This window comes from Orcinus orca, chromosome 16, assembly GCF_937001465.1.
Source record: "Orcinus orca chromosome 16, mOrcOrc1.1, whole genome shotgun sequence".
Classification (NCBI taxonomy): Eukaryota; Metazoa; Chordata; class Mammalia; order Artiodactyla; family Delphinidae; genus Orcinus; species Orcinus orca.
Window position 1 is genome coordinate 28161525 of NC_064574.1, and position 25202 is coordinate 28186726.

General features: G+C 42.8%; 2 protein-coding genes across 2 annotated transcripts in view; one reads left to right on the forward strand and one right to left on the reverse strand.

Annotated features, from left to right (window-relative positions):
- The window catches only part of CSNK2A1 (casein kinase 2 alpha 1), a 56247-nt gene extending 42245 nt beyond the window's left edge, over nt 1-14002 (reverse strand). The window contains 1 exon segment of the mRNA XM_004272673.4: nt 13859-14002. The gene's annotated coding sequence lies outside the window, so the exon portion shown is untranslated.
- The window catches only part of BCL2L1 (BCL2 like 1), an 871182-nt gene that overhangs the window by 666003 nt on the left and 179977 nt on the right, over nt 1-25202 (forward strand). The gene's annotated exons all lie outside the window — the stretch shown is intronic.

The following is a 25202-nucleotide window of genomic DNA, read 5'->3' on the forward strand; positions in this document are numbered from 1 at the left end:
CTGTCTCTATAGATTTGCCTATCCTGGACACTTCATAAAAACAGAATCACACAATATGTATCCTTGTGTATCTGGCTTCTTTCATTTAGCATGTTTTCAAGGTTCATCCATGACGTAGCTTTACAGTAGTTCATTCCTTTTTATGGTTGAATCCACTGTAAGGATATACCACATTTTGTTCATCCATTCATCAGTTGATGGACATTTGTTTCCACTTTATGGCCATTATGAATAATGCTGCTATGAACATTCTTGTGCAAGTTTTCCACAGTGTTTTTAAAAAGTGAATCAGATATTAAGTTCAATTATTTGTTAAAGATTTTCATAATAAATATTTCTAAGTGTGACTTGGTTGCCAACATTAAAAAACAAATCAACCTTCAGTTTCTCTTAAGAAGGAAGGAGAAAGATCTGTCTTTCTGGTAACAATGATTCTGCATTCCTGCACTGACAAAATCACTTGGATCTGCTAACGGTGATTATCCAACAATGGGCTCTAAAACCAACCTACTGGAAGATGCCACAGGTAAACCTGGACAACTCTATACATTTATCTTACTGGCTCGACTGCTGCAGGTATTTCAGTTAGCAATCCCTGCTCTATACTAAATATATAAATTTATAAATATATAAGTAAATTAAAAGTGATATATTTTAAAAAGGTAACTGGGGAAAAATATGGGCAAAGAAGACATTCAGCATTATCAGATGCAACAGCAAAAGCCGGTTTAAACTCTCAACTTAACACCATTTGCTCCTTGATTTAGTTTTCATTACTAGTCCAGTTAGAACTTAACAAAAAACACCTTGGAGTACTTTGCAGTATGTTTTTTGCCAATTAAGAAATACAGACCTAACCACAGATTTACAGAAAATTTCTAATGACCAAGACCCCTCCTCTGTACTCCAACAGCACACTTTGCTTACCTTTTCCATCTAGCAGTGTCACTGTACTGTTTACACATCTGTTGCCCTAGCTAAACAAAGCTCCAAAAGTAGAGAATAGTGCCTTTGTATCCTGAGGAATCTACCACAGAAGCTGACATAGAATACCGTTCAGAAATATTTGTTGAAAGAATACTGTGACACCTGAGGAACAAAAACAAAGTAGGAGGTATAACTCTCCCAGACCTCAGACAATACTACAAAGCTACAGTAATCAAAACAGTGTCCTATCGGTATAAAAACAGACACACAGATCAGTGGAAGAGAACAGAGAGCCCAGAAATAAATCCACAGACCTACAGTCAATTAATCTTTGACAAAGGAGGCAAGAATATAAAATGGGAAAAAGACAGTCCCTTCAGCAAGTGGTGCTGGGAAAGTTGGACAGCTGCAATGTAAACCACTGAAGTTAGAACACACCCTCACACCATACACAAAAATAAACTCAAAATGGCTTAAAGACTAAGACATGACACCATAAAACTCCTAGAAGAGAGCATGGGCAAAACCCTCTGACATAAGTCATACCAATGTTTTCTTAGGTCAGTCTCCTAAGGCAACAGAAATAAAAACAAAAATAAACAAATGGGATCTAATCAAACTTACAAGCTTTTACACAGCAAAGGAAACCATAAACAAACAAACAAACAACAACAATGAAAAGACACCTTACAGTCTAGGAGAAAATATCTGCAAATGATGCAACCGACAAGGGCTTAATTTCTAAAATATACAAACAGCTCATATAACTCAATAACAAAAAACAACCGAAAAATGGGCAGAAGACCTTAACAGACATTTCTCCAAAGATGACATACAGATGGCCAGGAGGCACATGAAAAGATGCTCAAAATCACTATTAGAGAAATGTAAATCAAAACTACAATGAGGTACCATCTCACATCAGTCAGAATGGCCATCGTTAAAAAGTCTACAAATAACAAATGCTAGAGAGGGTGTGGAGAAAAGGGAACCCTCCTACACTGTTGGTAGGAATGTAAGGTGGTACACCCACTATGGAGAACAGTATGAAGGTTCCTCAGAAAACTAAAAATAGAATGATCTAGCAGTCCCACTCCTGGGCATATACCGAGACAAAATTATAATTCAAAAAGATACATGCATCCCTATGTTCACAGCAGCACGATTCACAATAGCCAAAACATGAAAACAACCTAAATGTCCACTGACAGATGAATGAATAAAGAAGATGTGGTACATATATACAATGAAATACTACTCAGCCATAAAAAAATGACAAAATAATGCCATTTGCAGCAACATGGATGCAACTAGAGTGCAGTTATCATAGTAAGTGCAGTAAGTCAGAGAGAGGAAAGACAAATACCATATGTTATCACTTATATGTGGCATCTAAAATATGGTGCAAATGAACCTACCTACAAAACAGAAACAGACTCACAGACATAGAGATCAGACTTGTGGTTGCCAGGGGGGAGAGGGAGAGGAATGGACTGGGAATTTGGGGTTGGTAGACACAACCTATTCACTTAGAATGGATAAACAACAAGGTCCTACTGTATAGCACAGGCAACTATATCCAATCTCCTGGGATAAACCATAATGGAAAAGAATATCTGAAAAATAATGTATGTATGTGTATAACTGAGTCACTTTGCTGTACAGCAGAGATTGGCACAGCGTTGTAAATCAACTACACTTCAATTAAAAAAAAGAATACTGTGACAAATAAGTCATGCAAGTGTTACTGTATTAAAAATAATAAAAAGGGGAAACTGTTATTTGGACCATACAAATTATTTCAAAATGGAGTTTATCAATGGGATCAGAGGTCCATTAACTCCCTAAAGTATATACAAAGTAGCGTTGTGCAGGTACATTTTTTTGAAGAAAAGATCAGAGCTTTCATTACAGGCTCAGAGAAATCTGTAAACCCCAGGAAAATTAAGAATTGCTGAATTAGACAAAAGGAAAGGTACATTTTTCACACTGCAAAATATCAATTTTAAAAGGTTAACTTGATGGGAATTCCTTGGCGGTCCAGTGGTTAGGACTCCGTGCTTCCACTGCAGGGGGCACGGGTTCGATCCCTGGTCAGGGAACTAAGATCACTCAAGGCAAGCAGCAAAAAAAAAAAAAAAAAAAGGTTAACTCAATAATTTACATAAATACTAAACAATTAAATTTCTCGGGTTACGCATATCCCATTTTTTCCTGAAGGAAGAGAGGAAGACAATGTATCGTAGGCTTCAATTTATATTCCAGCATGAGACCCATGCTTGATGAATGATTAACAAAATGTCAGCTTCAGAAAAGATACAGTGGCATTCAGAGTCAGGTGAGGACACCAGTTTTACACAAGGGAACTTCAGTTTTGCCTTCCATTACTGCTTAAAAAAATAAGAAATTGAATTTCTTTACAAGTGTCCAAACTTTAATCGTTTAGTCTTACACTTTAAAGTATATCCCGAGGGCTTCTCTGGTGGCGCAGTGGTTAAGAGTCCGCCTGCCAATGCAGGGGACATGGGTTCGAGCCCTGGTCCGGGAAGATCCCACATGCCGCGGAGCAACCAAGCCCGTGAGCCACAACTACTGAGCCTGCGCTCTAGAGCCTGCGAGCCACAACAACTGAAGCCCACGTGCTGCAACTGCTGAAGCCCGTGTGCCTAGAGCCCGTGCTCCACAACAAGAGAAGCCACCACAGTGAGAAGCCTGTGCACCGCAACAAAGAGTAGCCCCCGCTCGCCGCAACTAGGGAAAGCCCACACACAGCAGTGAAGACCCAACACAGTCAAAAATAAATAAACTTATTAAAATAAATAAATAAATAAATAAAGTATATCCCCTGAAATATACATGGAAAGAGAACTGCTTGAGGGTCAGAGACTTTAAAATGGTTTTTTCTAAACGTAAAGCCAAGACTACTTTAAGATTGGAATCCCCTAGAGTCTTAAAACTGTTAAGATACTCAATTACTGAACTTTCTGAATTAGGGCTTACAGCTTTTAAAAAGTCAAAACACAAAGAGAAAATATTTATATGGCAGACTTGGATAAAGGATCAAGACCTTTGGACCTAAGATCATTGGCTTGGAGGCCCTGTACCCTGCACAAATGGCCAGAAGGCTGAGGGGACCAGAATCTCAGCACTTCTGTAACTCTCCCTGATATAGTCCATTGGCTGGAAAATTCTGATTTAATTAACCTAAAGAGATCGTAAGCTCAATAGTCAAAATCCATGCAAGTAGGCTGAGAAAACTATTATTATTTCATAGCTCCCTTTTACTTCAAGAGATAAGCAATCACCTTTTGCAGTTTTCAAGTATAGTTCACTAATATACTACCATTCCTTCTGGGAGATCATCTATTTGGAGGTCATTGGCACAAGAAAACAAAAAACAACCTAAACCTCCTAACCCTATAGCTTGAAATAAATCAAAAGAAAATAGATTAGTGGGGAAAATGAATGTAAGATTAAATGAAGCTATCTTTTTTCCTCTACTTTATCAAACTAACGCCATATAGTTTTTTTTTAATTGGGGAAAAATACACAGGCCAAAAAGGTTAACAATTAGCTCCTTGACAGTTCCCCATACCCAATCCAACCCTCAAATCCCAAGACTCCAAGTGCACATTGAATAAGCAAGAAAACTACCTGTTCAAAGCCAACAGTATAAGTTTTTTCGGGCCCTGTTAAGGGTCTGAATTCAGAATATAAATATTCACAATAACACCCGATAACTTCATGAAGTTATCAAGTTACTGCTTGCATAACCCTGCAGGATTTTCAAGATGTTATAATCTTAATATATCACTGGGCCTTATTTTTATTCCCATCTGCAAAACTTACAGGCTTCTTGCTTTAAAGACAATACACTCAAGCATTTCCATAAAACAAACCAGCAAGTACGTAATCACAAAAAAACATTAGCATTTGGGCCTTCTGTGTGAATTTCATTTCTCCACCTTTAAGCCAGAAAAGGAATCAAAGTGTCAGTGTTACATAAATAACATAGCAACAGTGGGAGGTCTTCCAGTGAAGGGAAGAATTATAAGAAAACCTAAGCATGGTAAAGAATATGAAAAAAATTATATATAAATAAATATTATATTATATATATATATATCTGAATCACTTTACTGTACACCTGAAACACTGTAAATCAACTACACTTCAATAAACACAAAAAACAAAAAAACCCAAGCAGTTTGATTTGAATTAACAGTTATATCTCAAACACTTGACATTAGTTTGAAGTACAGTAGTCTCCAATAATACAAAATATAATAAACGATGGGCAAAGAAGCTATCATCTGTGTATCTTTTTACCAGGCAACACAAGCGAAATAAAGTCACAATCTGAAACTTTATTCCACTGGCCACAACCCTCTGGAAAAAAAAAGATTCATTTGCGACCTAGAGCAATCTAAAGTAGAATCCATCTATGTATGTAATAACTATCATTTGAATGCCTCTTATAAACCAGATATGGTATGAGATGTAGATTCTCTTTTTAGAAATAAACATAGATTCAGAGGTTAAATAACCTGCCAAAAGTCACAAGGATACTAAGTGGCAGAGGCCAGATTTGAACTCAAGTCAAATGTTAGGTTTCAAAGACTAAATAGGTTATTTTCACTAATTCAACACTATTTCCCCAATTCTGCACACTGATTCAACAACAGCTTACCTTTGTAACATGACAAGGAAATGGATTGCTTTAAATCTGGAGGCAAGGTGAGGCGTGAGGGATATGAGTTTCAACAATCTGGAGTCTTCATTATTCTCCTATCTGAATGGGCTGGCCACCAGGTCACAGTGGTATACAAAATCACGTTTGAAAAGATGAAAGAACAACTCCCAAGGCAGATGGCTATTTGTATTCATTCTATAGAGTCATAAATACAGAGTACTGTAAAGTACTGATAAAGACAGGTTCCTGCTCTGCCTAAGCAGTATATGTATGATTTAAGAATACAGAGCAAAGAAAGCAAGTTAGTGGATTACCTGAGAGAGCAAGACACAGAGAACATGTTAATGCACGAAAAAGTTCTCCTCCAAACACACAATACAAAAGTTAATTCCCAAACTGTGATCAAAGAACCACTGGGAATAAGGCCTCTGATCCCAGGTTCACAAGTCTATAGGTGAGCAAAGCTTGAACTTCCCCCAAGTCTGCAATGGGAAGATTCACTTCTCTCTCTAGAAGCAAGAGAACCCTAGATTCACCAAGACTAGATAACCACTTTGGCAATGCACACTGAAGGTGAGTAACTGAGGCAATCTACACTGGGCATGAGTTACATACTGACCCACCTCTAAGCTGCAGCAATTCAGTACCTCACCCACCCAGCAGGCCACACCAGAAACAGAAGTACAGGTCAAAAGGCCTCACTGAAAAATAAGAACTCCTGGCAGCAAAAAATGAAAATAGAGTAAACCGTAGCAGCACTGGCAATGAACACACTGTCTTCACTGACAGGGAAAGGAAAGGCACCTGGCATTTTATAAATTATCTCCTTTAATCCTCAGAGTTACCCTGAGATAACATTAGCTGGCACTTTAGCTATTAATCCTCACAAGAATATTCTGAGGTAAGTACTGACCCCCATTTTACAGATGAAGAAACAGAAGGCTAATAAATAAGTTGTGCCGGGCTTCCCTGGCGGCGCAGTGGCTGAGAGTCCGCCTGCCGATGCAGGGGACACGGGTTCGTGCCCCGGTCTGGGAAGATCCTGCATGCTGCGGCTGGGCCCGTGAGCCATGGCTGCTGAGCCTGCGCGTCCGGAGCCTGTGCTCCACAACAGGAGAGGCCACAACAGGGAGAGGCCAGCGTACCGCAAAAAAAAAAAAAAAAAAAAAAAAAAAGTTGTGCCCAAGGTAGTTGTTATCCTAACTGCAGAGATGACAAAATCCAGGCTTAAGAGTAAGTTAAATAACCTTGGTTACTTAACCCAAACTTGGTCTATCTCACTCCAAAGCTGGAGCTCTTTCCAACTATCCTGCTGCCTCCTTCCCCCAGTTCTCCCAGTAATCTGTTAAAGAATTCCATTCAGAATGAGGAATTCTCAATCCACTGCCCACCAAATTTCTGCAGCTGTTTCAGAAACTATACCTAAGATACAAAGCCAAAGGCGTTTTCATAAGAAAACACTCCAGAAAGCTACTAAGTTATGGAATGATGCGTTATTACAAAATGTCACTGGACAAATTTACAATGTCTGGGATAATTTAGCCTCAGCACAGCACCTACCTGAAATGTAGCAAGAACTCAGGGCTTGTTGAAAGAGTAACATTGTTTAAAACTGGTTATAAATTCAATAAAGCCAAATGGCTAGTTTGTACTTTCTGATATGACATGATTAAATTTTTAGGAAAATAATTTAAACATTCATTTTTAACAAGGTTGCTTTCTTAAAAATTATATAATATTAATGAGCTAGCTAAATTGAGAAATGCCCATTAGTGCATTAGTCATAACTTCAGAAAAATTTCAAGTGTTCACTTTCCCAAGCAGATTAAAATGTTTCAGCTAATAAAAACCTGTCAGAAAATCCACAAGACCAGAAAGTATGAAAAGAAAAAAGTGGCCAATATAAAGGCATTTAAGATGTGACACATAAAATTATAAAACATTATTCTAAGTGTACCCTGGTATTTAACCCTAAAACCCTCACTTCAGATGACACATATTTTCTATGCAAGAAAACACTATCATCATTAATGTAAAAAAAGCTTGCCCACGACAGTAACCATTACTAAGAACACTTCTTATGTCTAAGGCTGAAAGACACAGAATTTGTAGAAACCAGTGAAATCTCACTCCTAGTATAATACTGTTAATTCTTTCACCTTAAACTTTTAAAAAGACTCAGTCTTTGGGCTTCCCTGGTGGCGCAGTGGTTGAGAGTCCGCCTGCCGATGCAGGGGACACGGGTTTGTGCCCTGGTCCGGGAAGATCCCATATGCCGTGGAGTGGCTGGGCCCGTGAGCCATGGCCACTGAGCCTGTGCGTCAGGAGCCTGTGCTCCGCAACGGGAGAGGCCACAACAGTGAGAGGCCCGAGTACCGCAAAAAAAAAAAAAAAGACTCAATCTTTGATTTCTATAATGTAAAGGAAAAAAAGTTTGGTCAACAAATTGGTCAGCTGCAATCTACCCTGGATCATACCAAATATTTAAGAAAAACTACCAGTTGTCTATAACCCAATGTAAATATTTGTTACAATGACAAATGACAGCAGTTCCTTTTCTTAATAATCCTAGAGGAATTTCTTCATTTGAAAAGCTAGCTGGCCTAGATTTCTCTCTAATAAGAAACAACTAAATGATATAGTACTCTTTTGAAATTATCCATCTTAGGAGTTCAAAGAAATTTAGGTGTATGAACACACTAACACCCTTGTGAAACAAACTTGGCCCAAGTCACCCAATGAATTGTGATAGACCAAGGATCAAATCCAGTTTCTCATTTTAAACCAAGTATCACAAGCATTACCTTAAAACACTAAGTCCTTACCTAATCCAATGCCAAATCATATCATTCTCAGTTTCTGAACTTGTATAAATTGTACTGTAATATTTATGTAAAAGCTGTCATACAGTTGTCAAAACAATTATCATAAATGTTATAACAGTGAACATCTTTTGGGCATTTAACTGTGTTAGGTACTATGCTAAATGTGTTACGTGCATTATCTCAACTAATCTTCACAATGACCCTCATGAGGAAACTGAGGCACAGAGAGATAAGCTACAGTAAAATCTAAAAAAAGGACAAGGCAGGGGTACACAGGGAATATAGTTTAAAAGCCATGAATCCCCATTGCCTGGACCAGGATTCTAGGCCAGCTGTAGGGCTGAGATACTTGGTTTAGCCACTTAACCTTCATGTGGCCCAATTTCTTTTACTCTAAACCTAAAAGTCAAACAGATAATCACAAAAGTCCTTCGTACCCTGAAATGCTCTAATTCTGTAATCATGCTTCTATTCAGGTAACTAACTCAAAGAGAAACTGCCTTATTTCCTCCATCCTCTGAAGTTCCCTTCACTCAAGTTGAGAGTCCACATTTTATGAATCTAATCAATAACATACAGATAAACAACAAAAAAGCCTTTCTTAAAAACTAGAACTCTATTCTGCAATTATGATCCCCAAAGTTTATTCTTTTTTTTTAAACTGTATTGGCTTTTTTAGAAATTGAAGTATAGTTGATTTACAATATTGTAATAGTTTCAGGTGTACAGCAAAGTGATTTAGTTATACACCCAAATCTTATTAACCTCAAATGACAATGACAGGGAGAAAAGACCTTACAACAACTTTGGGTTGGGGTGGGAGGTATGAAAGACCAGACAGACTACTGTATATAGTAGTGGTTATCCATTCATAAAAAATAATCACTCATTTCCATCTCTTCTAAAAAACAGGAATTAAGTCTATAAAGGGTTGTCAAATAAACTCAATGCCTTATTCAGCCGATAAAAATGAATGAAGGAATTATCCAAGACGTTTATTATAGGCATGGAAGAATTATCAATTTATAGAAATTCTACCAGAATGACCTAGAGCTCTAGAATCTACGCTTTACTGAGCTGGTCATTTAGCCCCTTCAAGTTGCATCTAATGACAGTAACAGGATGCTTAAACATCTAGGGAAGAGGCCTAGGTTCCACTCAACACCATTATTCTGTGAAGTCTTCCAGAACCAAATCACTACAGAATAATCTTTGCTGCCTTTTTTCTCTAGAAAATAATCCCCCAAAGATTCTTAAATAAAATCAGCAAAACCCCTCTAATTAGTTTTCTTTTTCTTAAAATTTTTAAATTTTCTAATTGGTTTTCTATTGTTGCTGTAACAAACTACCGCAAACATAAAACAACACAATTTATTATCTTACAGTTTCTATAGGCTAGAAGTGAGGTAGGCTTGGCTGGATCCTCTACTTATGGTCCTGCAAGGCCAAAAATCAAGGTGTCCATAGGGCTGTGTTCCTTTGTGGAAATTCCGGGGTGGAGAATCTGCTTTCAAGCTCATTCAGATTGTTGGCTGAATGTGGTTCCTTGCGGATGTACGGCTGAGATTCCCATTTCCTTGCCGGCTGTCAGCTGGGGCTGCCAGCACTCCTTCTTGTGCTTTCCACGTGGTCCCCTCCAGTAATGGCAGGGTGAGACCCTCTCCTGCTTCAAATCTAACTCCAGTTGGATAAAGTTCTCTGCTTTCATGTGCATAGACTGGACCTACCCAGAAAATCCAGGATAATATTCCTATCTTAGGATCCTTAAACCACAGTTACATCTGCAAAGTCCCTTTTGCCACAAAACAGTAACAAATTCAGATTCCAGAGGTTAGGGCACATATATCTTTGGGGGATCATTCTACCTAACACAGTCCACCCTATGGGCTCCAACGACTCATATCTCTCCCAAATGCAAATATATCCATTCTATCCTAAGGTCTCATTCCATTAAAATCCAACTCAAAGTCCAAAAATCTCATCTAAAGCTCATCAATTCAAAACTCCCAAATCTCACCATCTAAATCAAATGTGGATGAAGCTCTGGTTGTAATACATTAAGTGCAACCCCTGGAGCACAATTCCTAGGGGGAAAAAAAAAAAGTTATCTGTTCCCAACATACGACGGTGAGACCAGCATAAGGCAACTTATAGACATTCTAGTTCAAACAGGAAAAATATAAAAGAAAGTAGGGAAAATATAAGAAAAAGCAGATCCATCGGTCCAAAGCAGTTTCAAAATGTGGGCAAACTCCATTCCATTTCAAAGCCAGGGTAAACTCTTCTGCAGCCTTCGACTCCACCTCTTCGGGCTCTTGGTTCCACCCTCTGAGTCATTCTTCTTTTTTAATGAAAAGGAGCACATTCACATCTAAGTAGTTTTTTTTACCAGCCTGCTTCCTACCAGTATAACTGGGGCTGGGGGTTGGGGGGGTGGGTTGAGAGCTCTCTTTAATTTACTACTTTGTGTTTTTCAATCCAAGCTGGCACTGTTTTTGCTAGTATAAAACGCTCAAGAACCTAGTGGGCTTCACATGAATTTCACATGAGCTCACTGAGACTCACACCCCACAAATAAACCAGGCTGTACCTTCAATACTTTGCTTGGAAATCTCAGCTAAATATCCAAGTTCATCACTTATAAGTATTCTTTTCCACCTGACCACAGGTCACAATTCTAAGCTTATTTGCCACTATGTAACAAAGATCCTCTTTCCTCCAGTTTCCAATGCACACCTCACTTCCACCTCAGCCCTCACTACTTCTACTAATGATCTGTTCTAGGTCTTTTCTATTATGCTCCTCAAAAATTTGCTGGCCTCTTCTACTGCCGCTTTCACATTTTTAGGTAACAGTACCCCACTCTTGGTACCAAAATCTACACTAGTGTTCTATCGCTGCCATAACAAAACCACAAACGTAGTGGCTTTAAAACAATAGAAATTTATTGTCTCACAGTTTCTGTAGTTCAGAAGTTGGGTGGGCTTGGCTAGGTCTTCTGCTTAGGGTCTCACAAGGCCAAAATCAAGGTGTTATCCTTGCGGGAAACTGGGGAAGAATCCACTTTCAAGCTCATTCAGGTTGTTGGCCAAATTCAGTTCCTCGTGGTTGTAGGACTGAGGTCTCCATTTCCTTGCTGGCTGTCAGCCGGGGCTGGTCTTTGCTACTAGAGGCTCCCCGCATTCCTTCTCATGCTTTCCATGTGACCCCCTCTAGCAACAGCAAATGGAGTCCCTCTCATGATTCGATTCTGATTTCCCCTTCTGCCCCATCTCTCTCGACTCCCAGCTGGAGAAAGTTCTCTGCTTTTAAGGGCTCATGTGATTAGATTGGGCCTACCCACTAAATCCAGGATGATCTTCCTATTTTAAGATATTTAACTACATCTGCAAAGTCCCTTTTACCAAGTAACATATTTACAGATTCTGGGAATTAGAGTTTGGACATCTTGGGGGTGGTGGTGGTGGTCATTCTGCCTACTACAAACCCAAATCCTATGTCAAGTTTTAAACTTAGTTACCAAAGAAAACTTCTCCTTTCTCCAAAAGAGTATGTGAAGTAAAGCTATATGTTCAGAGACAGAGACAATGGTAAAATCAAGGACTCTCACCCTGGAAGAGTGTGGCTAAGCAATAGAACCAAAAATACACTGTAAAAAAGAAGCTACTTGTTTCATCCCCAAACAGCTAGGCAATTAAACCATTAGGTAGAAAATAACCTATTGCTCCCCCTTAAATGTGTGCTCCTCTTCTCTACTGTATTCCATATAACAGGATATAACTAGGCATGTTTGGTTTTTGCATTTAAACAAAAGTTACCCCAGGGTGACCTAATTTTGTAATCAGCTGATAAACCAATCTAAGCAAACTTCAAATATTTTCATTCTTTCTTCAAGTCATACACCCACCCCCAATAGCAAATGAAAGGCAAGTATTTCAAAGTCACAGAAGGATACAACTACCCAGGTAAAACTGCTGGTGAACTTTTAAAAACGACATGAGGCAGAACTAGTATTGGTCCTGGTCTTTCAGCTCAAGGTCCACCAAGCCAGTTAAGCCAACTGACTTAACAACAAAAGAAAAACACCTCAACAACTACAAATATAATTTTCTGAAGCCTTGCCTATTGTCAGATTATTGACCATAAACTTTACCTAGACTGAAGGAACCCCATATATACCAGCTAGTCCCTTTAATAAAAGTGACAGGTAAGGTCTATGGAGCACTTACTACCTACCGGGCACTGTGGTAAGCACTTGACACAAATTATCTTATTTGCTCCTCACCATAAACTTACCGTCTAGGAAATATTATCACCCCCATTTTACAGATAGGAAAACTGAGGTTTACAGAAGTTAGGTCACACAGCTAAATAACAGTGGCACTTATATTTGATAATCCAGATATTTACTGCCACTTCTCAGATGGAATGGGGTCTTCCAACTCCTAGAAAAATCTTCCCTTTCTAGCTTTCTTTTCATTTCCTCTCCTCACACCCACTTCTCAATAGAATTTAGCAGCTGAAAGGTAATCAGGTCTTCCTCAATTAATTTGCTACCTCCTTTCCAGAACTCTTTCCTTCCCACAATAGCAACAGCCAAGAAGCAACTTCTCCTGACCCTTCCTTCCCAAAAACAAACTACATAAGCTCCACCCATCACCTGCCAAGGTTAGAAATGTTCCAACGCTGCAAAAATATAAACCACCGAAAAACAAAAACAAAAGTCCTACTCTTCAAAGGTCACAAACTAACATGCACACTCTTAGCCAACCTTTCATTCTACATACCTCTCCTCTTCCATCCAGGCTCCCAACTAACCCTTAACTCCAACTCCACCCGTTCTGCCCCACTTCATGGTCCCTTCCCCTTTATCCTCAGCGACCTCGCCCCGGGTCCCCTTCACCTTGCACCCCAGGGTGCAGGTGGGAAGCCCAATTTCGCCTAGAGGGACCTTAGAAGGCCCCCACTACAGCTGCTCTGCTCCGCGGGAGGGTCCACCCCAGCCTACACTGCGGGCACCACTCCCCTAGGCACCCTCCCCCAGCATCCCCCCCCCCGGCGGCCCCACCCCTCCAGCTCGCTTCCCCCTCTGCCGACCTCCTCCTCCAACTTGCCCCCTAGTCCCCGCCCCAGCCCAGCCCTCTCCCCCGCAACAAGCTGGACTCTCGAGAGCCAGTTCCCACCCTCCTATCAGCCTCTGCCCCCAAGCCTCACTCCCCGCCCTGGGGGTTAGCCCAGGGCGTCCCCGATGGGCTGCAGGAGCCTCGGCTAGTGTGTGTGTGGTGGGGGGGCAGGGGAAGGCGAAGGGCCGCTCGGGAGTCTGCTGGAAGCGTTAGAGGCGGCCGCGCCCCGCTGCCCCATCCTGGGCCCACCCGCAGCCCCCAACGACCTCGCCTGATGGCTCCCACGGTACCTGTGGTGGAAGCTGCAGCGGCGGCGGCCGCTCTCCCCACTCTTCACACAGACAATATGGCGGCGGCGGAGCAGGAGACACACGGCTCGGCCGCCAGCCGCAGGGACCAGAGCGAGGCTGCAGCCGCCGCTGCCGGAAGCGGAAACCCCCTCCGACCGGGAGGCGGGGCGGGACCGCTTCCGACTCCTCCCCCAGCGGAATCTCGCAGAGTGCGGTGCCATGCTGGGATGTGTCATTGTATCCCTAGGAGTTCAGTTCCGGACTGGGGCGCAAAATGGAACAAGTTTTCAACGTAAAGCATAATAAGGAGACTTGCAGTAATTAAGCGCATTTTATTTCAGTACCTGTACGAACTTACGAGAGAGAGAACACGAACCTCCCACTAAGTGTATAATTGGTTTGACCCAAGGTAAGATGGCGGTCCCTAGGTTTCCCGCATTTCACCCAGCTGGCGAGTTCTACCAGTCGGCAAGCCGGCCCGCCTTATTTGGAAAGAAGCATGCGCGACCTTCAGAGCTGGAGAGCGAAGCGTTTTGGGAGTTGAAGTCTGCTGCTCAGGCCCCTCGTCTAGGGTTGGGGTTCCAGCAGCACGTTTTTTTCTGTTCAGACTTCGAGTTCCGGAACAAGTGAACGAAAGTTGGACCCCGGGAGTGGTGTGGCGCAGCAGTCGAGGAAGTGACGGTACTAGCCCTCTAGAGACTGAGACCCAATTCATGCCTCTTACAGGAGCACTTTGCAGAGCTGCCCATCTAGAATAAACTGTTTTCCCCCTTCGATCTGCCTCCCTCCACCCCGCTTGCCTGGGCAGCGGCTCCAGGGCAGCTATAGGGAAGTTTCTGTCTTGCAAAACTGATCATGACGTCCTCTTGGTTAAAACCTCCCAAGTCTTTCCTTTGTGCACCAAAGATAGCCCAAGCTCTTCTCTTGACATCCAAGTTCCTGCATAATTTGGACACTTCCTTCGCCCCCAAGCCGCCTCTTCTGCCCCTCTCATTTCAGTTTCATGATGCTCCCACCCACTAAAACTGCAGACTATTCTTGGAACTTGTCAGCCTCCCTCTCTTTGCACTGGCAGTTACATCTGTTACTGTCACCTCCTGGACTGGCTAACTTCTGTATGTCCATCGGGCTAATCCTTTCCTCTCGGGATCTTCCGTACCTTTAGTTCCCTCAGACCTAGGCACCATCCCTCAGCAACCTGACTGGTCCCTAGCCTGCCTGTTCCATCAGACTGTGAGCCCCCAGTGGACAGGGCTGAGTCTGATGATCACCCTGTTCCCTGCAGGCCCTGCTAAAAGCTTGTGTGTGTGTTACCGAGAGGAATTAAAGTGTTAGCCTCACCTCTGGTAGGGCAGAGGTGTGAGGTCTGGAACAAGTGTTAGAAGGTTGGGTTATTTTGGTACCTGCTTTTATCCCTGAGCTGCCTCAGAATAGCAGCTACCCAGGATGGGCCTCCCCACCCTCTCCAGCCCTCCTTTTCACAGTTCATCAGCTGACTGGCACCTCTGCTCCCAAAGAGACAATCTCCTCCCCTGTAGGATGAGGTGGTGGCAGCTGCAGACATATAGTGATGGACTCAGGGAGGTGGCCATGACCTTTTCTGAGCCTCATCTGTCAGACATGTCTGTGGCATTTGACCCCAGTGGGCTGAGAGTACACAGAAATGGCTCTCTGGGTGCCCATAGGCTGGTTATTTCTCCATTATGGGTCTTGGTTTCCCCACTTGTGGACTGAGAAGGTTAGACAAGATGATTTGAAGGTTTCTGTGAGGCCGTCTTCCAGGAAATGAGGCCTTCACTTAGCTTTTGGATAATGTCTTTTCAGCTCTTATGGCTCCTTTCCCCCTATCCTTATTCACATTTATTCAATTCACAGCTGTTGATCACTTGCCATGAGCCAGACAGTGTGCTAGATGCTGGGGATGTGGCATGAGCAAGACAGATAACAGTTTCTCATGAAATTCACCTAAAGTGATAAACAAATAATGCACAGATAAAAAAATGAATAAGTACTGTGAAGGAAAAATATAAGTAGCTGTGAAAAAGCATGAAAGAGGGGAGAACTTTAGCTTGAGTGGTTCAGAAGGTCCCTCTGAGAAAAAACAGTAAGAACAAAGGTCCTGAGGCAGGAAAGAGCTTGATAAGTTTGAGGAAGGAGGCCATGGGGGGCTGAAGCACTGTGAGTGAAGGGAAGAAGGGTAGGAAATATGGTGGGAGAGGTGGCCAAGGCATTCAGGCCATGATTAGGAGTCTGGAATTTCATCTGAAAAGAGTGAATGATCTTTCCTATGATCTTGGCCCCTCCTACAGCCTCAGTTCTTCATTCTTCTACCCAATTCCATCCTCCATCCCTGACATCATTCAGAGGGCTCACCCAGGCACAGACATACAACCCTTTGCACTTTGTAGGACACAGTTGAGACCCAGCCCCTGCCTTTTCTCAGGCTAGCCTGGTATAGGTCTCTGGTTCCAAAAAGCTATCAGTCTCCAGTGTTCATTAGTTATGGAGCCTCCAAAGACCAGCTCAGTTATCTTTAATACTAACTTCCTGACCCCCATAGCACAACTCTCAGGCTAGACTTCCTTCAAACAACAATAACAACAGCCACAACCACAGTTAAGATGTTCACAGTACTTGTCCTGTGCCACACATTGAATGTTCATCATCTCATTTAATCCTCACGTCAGTCGGATGAGGTAGGAACTAAAAGTATCCCACTGTACAGACAAGGAAACTGAGGTTCAGTCAGATCACAGGACATGCCCAAGGTCACATACAAGAGATGGAGCTTGCATTCCAACCAGGGCCATAGGCACTACGTAAGAAGAGCCTCAGCATATCAGCTTTCTATTGTTGCTCAACAAATCACCCCAAAACAGAGTGGTTTAAAACGACAATAAATTTTTGGTTATGCTTGTGTGGATTGGCAACTTGGACATGTCTCAGCTGAGACAGCTCTTTTCTGCTGTACATGGTCTTGCCCAGGCTTACTTCTGTATTTGCAGTCAGTTAGCAAGTCGGCAAGCTCACTGGTCCTATATGGCCTCATTCACAGGTCTGGCAGGTGGCTGGGCCTGCTGGCTTGAGTGCCTAGGTTCTTCTCCATGTGGCTTCTTCAACAAGCTAGCTCAGGCTTCCTCATGATGGCATCTGAAAGGAAAAGAACGAAAGCAGCAAGGCCTCTTGAGGCCTAGGCTCGGAAGAGCTGTAGCATCACTTTCACTGCATTTTATTGATCAAAGCCTGTCACATGGCCAGCTCAGATTCAAGGAGACTAGAAATAGACTCCATCTCTTGATGGAAAAAACATCAAAGTCATATTGCAAAGAGTCGTGTGGGGGTGGGGGGATCATTGTGGCCATCTTTGTAAACAACATAGTACACTAAGTGACCATGGGTACAGAACTGGTTAAGTAAGTTATGGTACAGCTAAACGTGGTGCTATTAACAGGGATCACACTTAGTATGTGTCAGACACTATACAAGATGCTTTACGTGTGTTAACTCATTTAATCCTCACAATAGCCCTATGTGACAGTTACATGTTTATCCCCATCTACAGATTAAGCACACCAAGTCTCAGAGAGGTTAAACCATGTGTGCAAAGTCACACAGCTAGTAAGTGGCAAAGCTGTTAAAAGTGATGAGGATCATTTAATTTCTGGACATGGAAAGCTGGCCTTGCCATACTATTATGTGAGAAAAAGCAAGAGACAAAACAAAAGTTTGGTGAGAACACATTTTAAAAACACTCTTAAAAATGGGTATATGTAAATGTATTATATAGTTTTAGACAAAGTTCAGGAAGGATTTACCACAAACTTTTTTTTTTAATATTTATTTATTTGGCTGCATCAGATCTTCGTTGCGGCGTGTGGGATCTTTAGTTGCGACACGTGAACTCTTAGTTGTGGCATGTGGGAATCTAGTTCCTTGACCAGGGATCGAACCTGGGAGTATGGAGTCTTAGCCACTGGACCACCAGTGAAGGCCCCACAAACTCTTAATGGAGCTTATCTCAGGAGACAGGAAGAGAAGAGAACTTTAAACACTTCTGTCTGCCCTGTGTGAATTTTTTGTTTGATTTTTTCTTTTTGCAACACACATGAATTTTTATTTCAACACTGAACAAAGAAAAAAGCATTTTTAAAATGTTCTTCAACTTGTCTCTCACTTCTGTCTATTTGGTTTTTACATTTACTGTTTTTTTTTGGTTTTTTCGTTTTGACACTACCCCAGCCCAGCCCCTTTTCAATTCTGGCCTGAAGTTTTGTGACTACTGTAGGGGCCCCCTCCTTTCTCCCCCTCCCATGTGCTCTGCACACTGCTACTGGAGGAAAGTTTATTAACCACCATGTACCTTTCTTGCTCAAGAGTTTTCAGTGGCATTGCATCACCTTCAGAGAAAGTCCAAACCTCTTGGCCTTGTGTATATGGCATGTGTAAAGTTGACTCCAACTTGGTTGGATTCCAGCTCTGTCATTTACTAGCAGTATAATCTTGGAGAAGTTATTGTATTTGACCTCTCTGAGCCTTAGTTTCCTTACCTGTTAAGAAAAACAGAGAGGGAGAGAGAGAAAAAGAAAGAGAAAGAAAAAAGAAAGGGGAGAGGATATTGATACTGAATATAGTTCCCTGTGCTATACAGTAAATCCCTGTTGTTTATCTATTTTATATATGGTAGTGTGCATCTGTTAATCCCATACTCCTAATTTATCCCTCCCCACTTCTCCTTTGATAACCATAAGTTTATTTTCTATGTCTGTGGATCTGTTTCTGTTTTGTAAATAAGTTCATATGTTTTATTTTTTAGTTTCCACATATAAGTGATATCATATAATATTTATCTTTCTCTAACTTACTTCAGTTAGTATGATAATCTCTAGATCCATTCATGTTGCTTCAGATGGCAATATTTCATTCTTTTATGGCGGAGTAATATTCCATTGTGTGTGTGTGTGTGTGTGTGTGTGTGTGTATACACACACACACACACACACACACACATACTATTTACAATAGCCAAGAAATGGAAGCAGCCTAAGTGTTAGGCTGCCTAAGTGTTAGGCTGCTTCCATTTCTTGGCTATTGTAAATAGTGCCACTGTGAACATTAGGGTGCAGCATGACCTATCTTGCAGCAAATTAGATTACTATTCAATGACTCAGTCTCTCCTGCAGTCAGGACTGATTGATACTCCCTACTCTGTTGATATTAGATACAGCCACGTGATTTGCTTTGGCCAGTGGAATGTGGATGAAAGTGACAGTGTGCAAGTTCAGCCGAGGCCTTAAGAGATCTCTCATGTTTTCAGTTGCCCCCTTGGAATTTCCACCTCTGCCTTAAGGATGGGGCTGTCATTAGTGCATTCCATCTTTTGAAACAGAGTTCCTATCGAAGTTGCCATAGCAAAGTCTGGGATAAAAATAGTTTTGTAGTTTAGTGTTTAGTTTGTATTATTATTATTATTATTTTGGCTAGCTGCACCACATGGCTTGCAGGATCTTAGTTCCCCAACCAGGGATCGAACCTGGGCCCCTGGCAGTGAGAGCGCAGAGTCCAAACCACTGGACTGCCAGGGAATTCCCTGTATTAAATTTTAAATTGTATTTTTTTTCATGAACTCTATCTCTTTTGAATGTCAGGAAGCTAAAGAGGAATAGAGTGCTCTGTGTCAATTTAGGGAAGCAATAGCTTCCATCCAAATCCCCAACATCAAACAGTCTGGTCCAGAAGAATGAGAGACACATGGAGTAGCCAAACCCAGCAGAACCCAGGCAAGATCAGCCAAACCCCAAATGGTTTGGGGGAGGGACAGGGAGAAATCAATATTTGCTGCTGTAAGGCACAGACATTTGGGGTGGTTTGTTATGTAACATTATTATTATGATACACCCATCTCATAGGGTCTTTGTTGGGATTAAATAAGTGATACGGTAAAGCCCTTAAAAATATGCTGGGGGCTTCCCTGGTGGCGCAGTGGTTGGGAGTCCGCCTGCCAGTGCGGGGGACGCGGGTTTGTGCCCCGGGCCGGGGGGATCCCACATGCCGCGGAGCGGCTGGGCCCGTGAGCCATGGCCCCTGAGCCTGTGTGTCCGGAGCCTGTGCTCTGCGTCGGGGGAGGCCGCAGCAGTGGGAGACCCGCGTACCGCAAAAAAAAAAAAAAAAAATTGCTGACATAGAGCAAGGGTACAATCAATGTGAGTGATTATTATTGGGGGTGCAACTGTGAACAAAACAGTCCCTGTTCTCACAGGTCTCATGTTTTGTGGAGAGATGTGTCAGATGGTGTCACATCTGACATGTGGAGAGTTGTTATGCTTTGTCAGATGGTGATGAGCGCTGTGGAGGAAGATGAAGCAGGGAAGGGAGAAGGGGATGCTGTGGTGTAAATTCAAATAGGTGGTCAATGAAAGCCTTGCTGGGAAGGTGATTCTTGAAGAAACACCTGGAAGAGGTGAGGCAGGGAGTCATGAGGGTATATGGGAGAAGATTGTTCCTAGTAGAGGGTGGGCAAAGACCGTAAAGTGGACTCATGCCTGGTGGGTTTAAGGAACAGCCAGTAGATAGGGTAGCTGAGCTGAATATGACATCAGGGAGATTCCCCTGGGACTAGTTCATGTACAGTTTGTGGGTCACTGTAAGGACTTTGGCTTCTGCTATGAGTGAGGTGGGCCGTATTGGAGGGTTTTGACCAGAAAGAGGACAGGACCTGCTTTGCATTTTTACAGGATCTCTGTAACTGCTGGGTGTAGAATAAATGGAATATAAATGAGGGCTGAAGCAGGAAGACCAGGTAAGAGGCTACCGCCACAATACAGACAAAAGATGGTGATGGTTTGAACCAAGGTTAGACTTTGGGGTTATTTTGAAAGTAAAGCCAAAGGGACAGATTGAGTATGGAGTGTTTGAGAAAGAAAGGAATCGAGAATGACTCCAAGGTTGTTGCCCAGAAGAATGAAAGAAGGAATTTGCCATTCACTGAGATGAGGAAGGCTATAGGAGGAGAACTTTGTTTCAGGGGAAAGGAGGGGAGAATTACCAGTTCCATTTGGAACTTGTTAAATTTGAGGCACCTATCAGACTTCCAAGTGGAGTTGCCTAGTTAGAAGTTGCGTGTATGAATCTGAGCCCAAGCTGGAGTTGTAATTTTGGGAGTTGTTATGGACTGAATTGTGTCTCCCCAAAATTTATATGTTGAAACTCTAATCCCTCAATATGACTGTGTTTGGAGATAGGGCCTATAAGGAGGTAATTAAGATTAAATGAGGTCACAAGGGTGGGACCTTAATCCGATAATCCTTATAAGAAGAGGAAGAGACATCTGAGTGCCCCCCATCTCTTTCTTTTTCCCTGTGTGTATGTGTTGTGTGTATTTGTACAGAAGAAAGGACATGTGAGGACACACGAAGAAGGTGGCAAACCAGGAAGAGAATTCTCACCAGAAACCAACCCTGCTGGCACCTTTATCTTGGACTTTCAACCTCCAGAACTGTGAGAAATAAAAAATACATTTCTGTTTTTAAGCCACCCAGTCTGTGGTATCTTGTTATGGCAGAGTAGATTAATACAAGAGTCATCACTGTGGAAATGGTTTCTAAAGCCATGAGTCTGGGTGAGATCTCCAACAGAGTGAGCATAGACAAAGAAGAGGGCAGGACAAAGGACTGAGACCCCGGCCCCCAACGTTAAGAGACAAGGAAGTGGCCTGGGAACCAAGGAAGGAAAACATTTCAAGGGGGGAGAATTGCTGACCTATGTCAAGTGCTGCTGAGAGGTAAGGGAAGATGAGATGAGGACCAAGAACTGATTCAGCCAAGTGGAGGGCATTGTTACTTTGACAGGAAAGAGTTTAGGTAGAATGATGGGAGCAAAAGCCTGATTGGAGTGGGATTAAGAGAGAGTATATAAAGATTAAGATATAAATACATACATACACACATAAGGGGAAAGGAAAGCTCTTAACAGTAAAAGGACAACTAATAAATACAGAAAAAGAGGAATTAGAAATTTACCATTTGGCAGCCACCCTAGTAATAATTGTTTCAGGAGAGAATCATTAATGGATGCTGCAATAGTGGATTAAAGTTTGACAAGAAACAGGATCTCTGCATAGTCTTAGAGTATCTCCTCACAAGATACTTATTAATTACAAAGAGTAAAATAGTAACTTTACAGTGGAGAAACCCAGCAGACACCAACCACATCAACCAAGTGATGAAGTGAGCATTGCCAGTAATGGGGCAAATTGACCTCATGCCCCGCCTCATGTGATGCACTGAGGGGATCATAGCATCCTTTCAGTGGTGTTTCTGCCAAAAATGTATAACTGATTCATGAGGAAACATTAGACAAACCCAAATTGAGGGATGTTTCTGCGGAATGACTGGCTTGTACTCTTCAGAAATGTTGAGCTCATGAAAGAAAGAAAGACTAAGGAGCAGTTTTAGATTAAGGAGACTAAAGAGATACAAGAACTAGAATGTGATGTGAGATCCTGGACCAGGAAAAAATTTTCACTTAACTGTAGAGGATATTAGTGGGACAACTGGTGAAATTTGATTAAGGTCTGTAGATTAGATAATTGTATCAATGTAAAAATTATGATCTTGATTATTGTAAGAGAATGTCCTTGCTTTTAGGAAATACACACTTGTTTTTATGGGTAAAGGAAATCATGTCTGCAACTTACTGTAAAAGAGTTCAGGAAAAGGAGGAAGAGAGAGAGAGAATGATACAGCAAAGGTGGTAAAATCTGGGTGACTGGTATTTGGTTATTCTTTGTACTATTTATGTACCTGTTCTGTAATGGAAGGAGAGACATGGAGGCAGTGGTATGGACAATTTTTGAGGAGTTTTGCTGTGGGGCTGAGGATGGGGTGGTAGGTGGAGAGCAAACTGGGGTCAAGAGAAGTTACTCAAATGCAGAAATACTAGCATGTTTTTATGTTGATGAGAATGATTCAGTAGATTGGAAATGATGATGATGATGCAAGAGGGAGAAGAGAGTGGCTAGAAGGGAGGAAGATGGTGGGATCTGTACACAGTGGAGGGTTGACCATGGCTTGGAGCACAGGTAGTTGGTCCCTGGTCACAGAAGAGAAGGCAGAGTATTTATAAGTGGGTACCAACGAGGGTAGGCAGGTAGCTGTGTAGTGGAAGTTTGTGGAAGTATTTTCTAATTGCTACAGTTTTCCCTGTGGAATAGGAAGCAGGGTCCTCAGCTAAGAATGAGAACGGAGGAGAAGGTGATAGAGGTTTGAGGAGAAAAGAGGAAGGAATTGCCTGAGGAGAATTAATGGACAGGGAACTCTAGCGTAATTGTCAGGCAGAGCTGAAGACCTCATTGAGACTAGCCATCATGTACGTAAAGTCAGACGAGCCCACGTGGTGGTGTGTTGATCCCTAGCCACATTCTACTGCAGGAGAACAAGCACAGAGGGACAGAGGGTGTCAACTGGTGGGTGTTTAGCCAGAGAGGGGCAGGGCCATCTCGGGTGTGCAGTGCATGGGATTGATGCTGCCCTGTGGCTTTACTCAGCAAGAAAACAAAGGAGGACACAAGGGAAAAGGTGATAGGCTCAACGGATCAGAGCTCCCAGTAGGGCCGAAGAGTCGTTGGCATTGGGGTACTGGATAGAGTGAGCTAGAAAGATAGGAGGCAACTGTCATTGAGCTGGCTGCTAGAAATTGAGATAAATGAAGGGGTGCAGGTAACGAATGTGACACATTGCCTTCCCTGGGCCACCATGGTAGAAAAGCCACCTGTTGGCGCTTCCAGCCGACAGCCAGCTATTGAGCCTTCAGATAAGCATGGCCCCTGCCAACATCTGACTGCAACCAAGCAAGAGCTGTCCAGCTGATCCTTTCAAACTCCTGATTCACACGATAGTGAGGAAAAAATGGTTGTTTAAGCACTAAAGATTGGAGTGGTTGTGATTCAGCAATAGTAACCAAATAGAACTGCTGGGTCCACTGGAGTGTCAAGGGCCTATTAAGTTCTAATGCCCTAAGGCATGGGTTTTCTGTAATCAAGTAACTTCTCCTCTGGTAGTTGGGGACACCAAGGTTCAGAGAGGTTTAGTGACTTGCCCAAACTTGCACAGCTAGTGAGCAGTGAGTTGGGCTCTGAGCCCAGGCATTGCGGCTCAGAGCTTGTTCTCTCACTAACCCAGCATACATCCTGTCCCCAGCGCACAGCATGGCATCTGGCACACGTAGGCTCATGCTGAACAGCAGACTGAGCTGTGCCTGGGATTTCCTCTGCCTTCCATCCCCAGATTCTCTCTCCTCCCCCACATTCTTCTTCTAGTTGTCCTGGGTGTCTTAGTCCACATGGAGGAGGAGATGGGCAACCCTATCTTTGGGTGGCCATTCATGCCTGCAACTCTGCCATTCAGCAGGTTTTCCCAAGCGCCAACTCTGGGCAGACACTTCTACGTTCTCAGTACACAAGGGAAACAAGTCAGTGTCCTTGGCCTGGTGGACCTAAGTCAAGCGGGGAGAAGATAACCAGATAAATCTACCATCACAAACTGGGCTTATTGCTAGGCTATGAGTGAGTGGTGTATGAACATGCATAGCAGGAAAAGCTGTCTTAGGTTAGGGAGGGAGGAAGAGTTTGCCCAGTGAAGGCAGGGAGGGGGCCGTGACTGGGCTGACCAAGGAGGAGGAGCAGCTTGGCCGCAGATCCTAAGAGAGGATCATGCTGTTGCATTAAAGGCATGTGGAGGAGGCCAATGGGACCTGAACGTACATGAGGCGGGTGGGAGAGTGGAGGGAACATTGGGAGAAATGAGATGAGGGAGGTGGGCAGAGGCATTTGGCTTAAGAACAATAGGGAGCCATGGAAGGTTTAAGCAAGGGGGTGACTTTATATGATTTTTCACTCATAAAAGATCTCCTTGGCTTCTAGGTGGGGAGCAAGGAGGAGGGGAGCAGGGGGTGGGCTGTGTGAGAAGTGATGGTGTCATAGACTTGAGTAGAAGCAGTAGGGGAGACGGAGAGGAATGGATTGATTTGGGCTGTGTTTTGGAGCTGGAGTCCAGCACAGGGAAACGGAGGTCTGGTGCTTCCACAGACAGCCCCCCAGCTCTCCCAGCCCATTGGGGGCTTTCAGATACTTTTACCTTGTGGGAATCACATGTGGGTGGTTGGATTGGGGAATGGGTGCCTAGGGCAGGTGACCCTGACCTTTGCCTGGTGACCTGTGAGTCTTGAATTGGGCTTTGGAGGAGCCATGGGGACCTTACGGGGCAATGGAGTGTGTCCTTAGAGGACAATCCCATCATCCCTCATTTCACACTGGGTAGGTCACTTCCCCTCTATGAGCCATAGTTTCCAC